Here is a 4,541-nt window from a genome sequence, read left to right on the forward strand (position 1 = left end):
GAGTTTGGTAGATTCTTTTTTTTGTATTATTATTTTCTTCTTTAGTTTTATTATTATATTTATTTTTGTTCTGCCGTTTTTTAGTGATTTTCTTCCTTTCTTCCTATTTCCTTTGTTTAATTTTTTTCTCTCTCTGCTATGTTCTCCATTTTTATTCTCTTTTCCCGGTGATTTTGTAGATCATCCTAATTCCTCCTATTCCTGTTTCTCTTTTATTTCTTCTCTTCTTGATTATATTCTTCCTTCCTTCTCTGTCCCCGGGATTTAGTTCTTTCCCATTTATTTCTATTCTTTCTCTCTCCTTTCTTCTCATTCTTTTATACATTATCCCAGTATCATTTTTCGTTCTCTTTGTCTCTCTTTTATTTTCTCTTCGTTACATTCTCACTCTCCTATTTCTCCCCTGTTTTTATCTCTCTTCTTTTTCCTCTCTTCCATCTTCGTTATATTTTTCATCTCTTCGCCCCCCCCCCCCCCCCCCCCGTCCCCGAGTTCGGTTCAGCGTGAGAAGCAGTCATACGGTAATTTTTCTTCTGCCTTTGAGAAGAAAAGGAATACAGCCATTAAGAAAAAATGAAAACAGTAGCCGTGGAAATCATTGCTAATCAGGCTGTGAAAAAAGAAGAAAAAAAAAAATAGAAAAAAAAAAAATGCAGGAAGTGGTTGGTGATAAGAGCTGGAATATGGAAGACGGGAAGGTACTCTTACAAATACTGTGTGTTTGTTATTGCCTTATAAATTCGGGATTTCATTATCGTTATTATGTTTATACGGCCCAGACAGATTCTTCAAAAAATTGTTTCATTTTCTCATTAACTTGCTCACATTGTGAAAAAAAAAAAAAAAAAAACTTTAATTACGGAAGGCAATTTAAAGATACTCTTGCATTGTAATTAAAGTTTTGGTGTAATACTCTATGCACCAGTAAAAATTTATGAACAAAATATATTAAAAAAAAAAAAAATTGAGGAAGAACATGAATCAAAAAAACAAAAACAAACACGAACAAGGAAGCTTTTGTTACTAGAAAGCTGCCACAAGCTGTCACTCAACTGTCAAAATTTTAAAAAGTTTTTTGTTAAAGGATATTTTGACCGACAGAGTTTTTTTTTGTTTTTTTATTATTACTTCTGAGTTATGCATCTGGCATCTGCTCGGGGGACGGGCAGAGCTTTTTGTTTACAGTGGTTATTTAAATATAAATTAGTATATATATATATTTACTTATCTATCCCTCTCACTGTCTGTCTATCAGTCTCTCCTTCTCCCTCTCCCTTCGTTCCCACTTTCTATCTGCATATTTATATATATATATATATATATATATACATTTATAAACATATATATGTGTGTGTGTATATTCGTCGTATATTAAAGCATATTCAATATTCTAATTATAAATCAGTCAGTTCGGTAATCTATCCAACACTTGCATATCTGTATAGCTAATTATCTATCTCTTAACCTATATGTATATGTATATTCATGTATGTATGTATATATATACATATATACACACACACACATATATATATATATATATATATATATATATATAGAGAGAGAGAGAGAGAGAGAGAGAGAGAGAGAGAGAGAGAGAGAGAGAGAGAGAGAGAGAGAGAATTAGACTGACAGAAAGACACAGATGCATGTATTAATATAGAGAGAAATATAGGTATAGTTAGATACACAAATGAATGTGTATAAGACGTCTACATTCAGACACACATTACTTATATATATATATATATCATTCTTATTTTTTTCTGTTGATCCTATGTTGTTTTACCTTCTGAATGTTGCATCTACCAAGGCTGCCTCAGGTTCAGAGCCTCGAGTGCGGGTGTTCAGAATGCGTTTCCTCTGTTACCATGGGGGAGGGCGGCGCAGCATCATTTAACCCTTTTTTGGTTTTATTGGCCATGATTTTTCCCTCAGCAACAGTTTTATTTTCGCAGCAATGTTGGACATGGTCTGTGTGAAGGCTATTGCGACCTGCCCTTTCGCCTGGAGGCATTCGAGGAAGATTTACATTGCCTGCTGCTTTGAATGAATATATATATTTTTTTTCTTCCCTTCTTCGTCGTATTTCATACTTCAACAACGTTCGTTCTGAAGCAAAGGGAATTGCCATGAACTTTAAATAAATCCCTTGTAAGTGGTCCACTCAAAACGCTTGATTTTTCTAGCGTTCGAATCCCTTTAATGGAGTCTGAACGCAAGTGTTATGGTTGGACATGGGTCGCGGTAGAACCCAGAGACCGCGGGGCTAAAACTCCGACCCGTGTCCAGCCTACCAGTGAAAGTAACCGCCCCGTGCGCCTTATTTGGGCAACAGCTATCGGTACTTTCTCCAACGCTCCAGTCCTGTCTACCCTACGCACGCGCTCCGACCATTGTTTACGCCGCTTATGGCCCGTGGTAAGAATGCCAATTGGCTGGTTTCGTAAGGCGTTCCTCCATCGAAAAGCGAACAAACACATAGAGAAAAAAACATTAAAGAGCAGCTCGAATTCAAGCGACAACACGGGCGATGGCAACTACTCCCATAACCCCAGGACTTTAAACGAACACAAAAACTGGTCCAGAAATGATAGCTTCACCTTACTACGAAAAAAAAAGAAAAAAAAAAATCTCATGGTGGAACTTTTCTTCAGCGTCTGTGAAATCGAATGCTCGAATGCTAATTTAGTCATATGGCAATTAAAGTATATCATCTCCTTGATTACCAATTCATACTCTTGTATCTTAAATAGATAATAATAAATATGGCATTATCATAGCTTAATGATGCCATAATTTGTTCCGGTAGGAGAGCGGGAGATTGTACAAAGGTACAAAGTTACTATAATGCTCAAGCGTAAATAGATTGTCATTATTACCGTAATTGTTGTCAATCATATTATTTACCATTATCATCATCATTATTATTTTTTAATTACCATTATAAGTACTTCCACTACTACTACTGCTATTAGTATCGTTATAATGATTATCATAATCGTCATTGCCTTATAGTTTTGCAGTTGTTGTTATCATTATCATCCATATTATTCCATCACATAATTACTCATTTATATTTATTATAATTATGATGATTCTGACTGTAAAGGTTTGAACTGGCTGTTGATGAAGCTGACAATGCTTTTTCAATCAAATGTATGGATGAATTGAATGTAATTAACAAGTATTCACGTGACAAAGTTGCATGGAAAATTATAGACCTTTTTGATGACTACGTGCAATGAATTTCAGTAAATATCCATTACTTTGGCTCTGAGTGTATGTGTGTGTGTGTGTGTGTGTGTGTGTGTGTGTGTGTGTGTGTGTGTGTGTGTGTGTGTTTGTTAAATAAATAGCAGAACTCAATGACGTGATATACAAGACGTTAGTTATTATGTTTTGAATGTATTTTGTCCAATGACTATGACGCGAATATACTCCGTGATTATGATGTGAATAAACTCTTTGCTATTACTGTAAAACGTGTAATTTGCGTAAATATTATGGCGCGAATATACTCTGCGCGGGTCCGCCTCCTCTTCACAGCTAACATACGATTCTGATTTCAGTTCTCTGTCGTCAATTTTCTTATCACTGCAACATATGTCCATATCCGTTGTTTTCCTGACAGCATCGATGAAACGGGAGAAGAAATAGGAGAGCGTGATAAAGCAGTCATAGTAATAATGATAATAATAAAAACAAAGATGATAATAAGATCAAGAACAAGAATGATAAGAACGGGGAGAAAGAAAAGCAAGGAGAGCAGAACAACAACAACAACAACAACAACAACAACAACAACAACAACAACAACAAGGAGGAGGAGCAGGAGAAGAAGAAGGAGGAGGAGAACGATTCGACAGTCGGCCGGAATTTAGGCCATGTAGAGTGTAGGGTTACAGGGGGAGTGAGAAAGGGGAGAGGGGGGATAGTGTATGAGAGGGTCTGTTCTGGTCTGACTTGAGATACTGGCTTTCCTCGCTGGCTTGAATCAAAACAAAGCCTTTTTCTCGTTTTTTTTCAAAGACTTTGTGAGGGGAAAATGGGAAGGAATTGTTAGATTAAATATAGAATGTACGGAACCTATGTTTTGAAATGGATGGTTTACAAAATTGTAGGTTGGTGTTATAACGTTTTAAGGGGGATGTTCACTGTTAGATAGTGCTGCCATATCATGTTCACATTGCTGTTATTAATGTCATTCTATTATTATCACTAATACTAGCGTTTATCATCACAAGTATAAATGAATAAGTAAAATAATATTCACCATTACTCTCTCCTGTGTCGAGATTCTACCGTCAGTTTCCCTTTTTTTCTTCTACATGACATGCTTCCTTCGTCGTTTCCCCCCGCCCTTGAACAGTTTCACTTCAAGTTATATATTGCAGCAGTTCATGATGATATCGCCTGACTATGCTATCCATTTTCTATTTCGTTCTTACTGCTATTGCGTTAGCTAAAATTTCTAATCACAGGAGGTCGAGGTCAGCGTGACGGCTGCTGCTGCCACCTTGCGGGGAAATCGTGAAACT

General features: G+C 36.2%; 1 long non-coding RNA gene across 1 annotated transcript in view; it reads right to left on the reverse strand.

Moving 5' to 3' along the window:
- Window positions 1–3,009: 3,009 nt before the first annotated feature.
- The window catches only part of LOC125027524, a 92,142-nt gene continuing 90,610 nt past the window's right edge, over window positions 3,010–4,541 (reverse strand). Inside the window, exons 3-4 of the long non-coding RNA XR_007115032.1 lie at window positions 4,277–4,541; window positions 3,010–3,627 (exon numbers count right to left, since the gene is read on the reverse strand). The exon at window positions 4,277–4,541 is cut by the window's right edge and continues 99 nt beyond it. This is a non-coding gene — a long non-coding RNA (uncharacterized LOC125027524). The remainder of the gene's footprint in view (window positions 3,628–4,276) is intronic.

The sequence above is a fragment of the Penaeus chinensis genome, chromosome 7, assembly GCF_019202785.1.
Source record: "Penaeus chinensis breed Huanghai No. 1 chromosome 7, ASM1920278v2, whole genome shotgun sequence".
Lineage (NCBI taxonomy): Eukaryota > Metazoa > Arthropoda > Malacostraca > Decapoda > Penaeidae > Penaeus > Penaeus chinensis.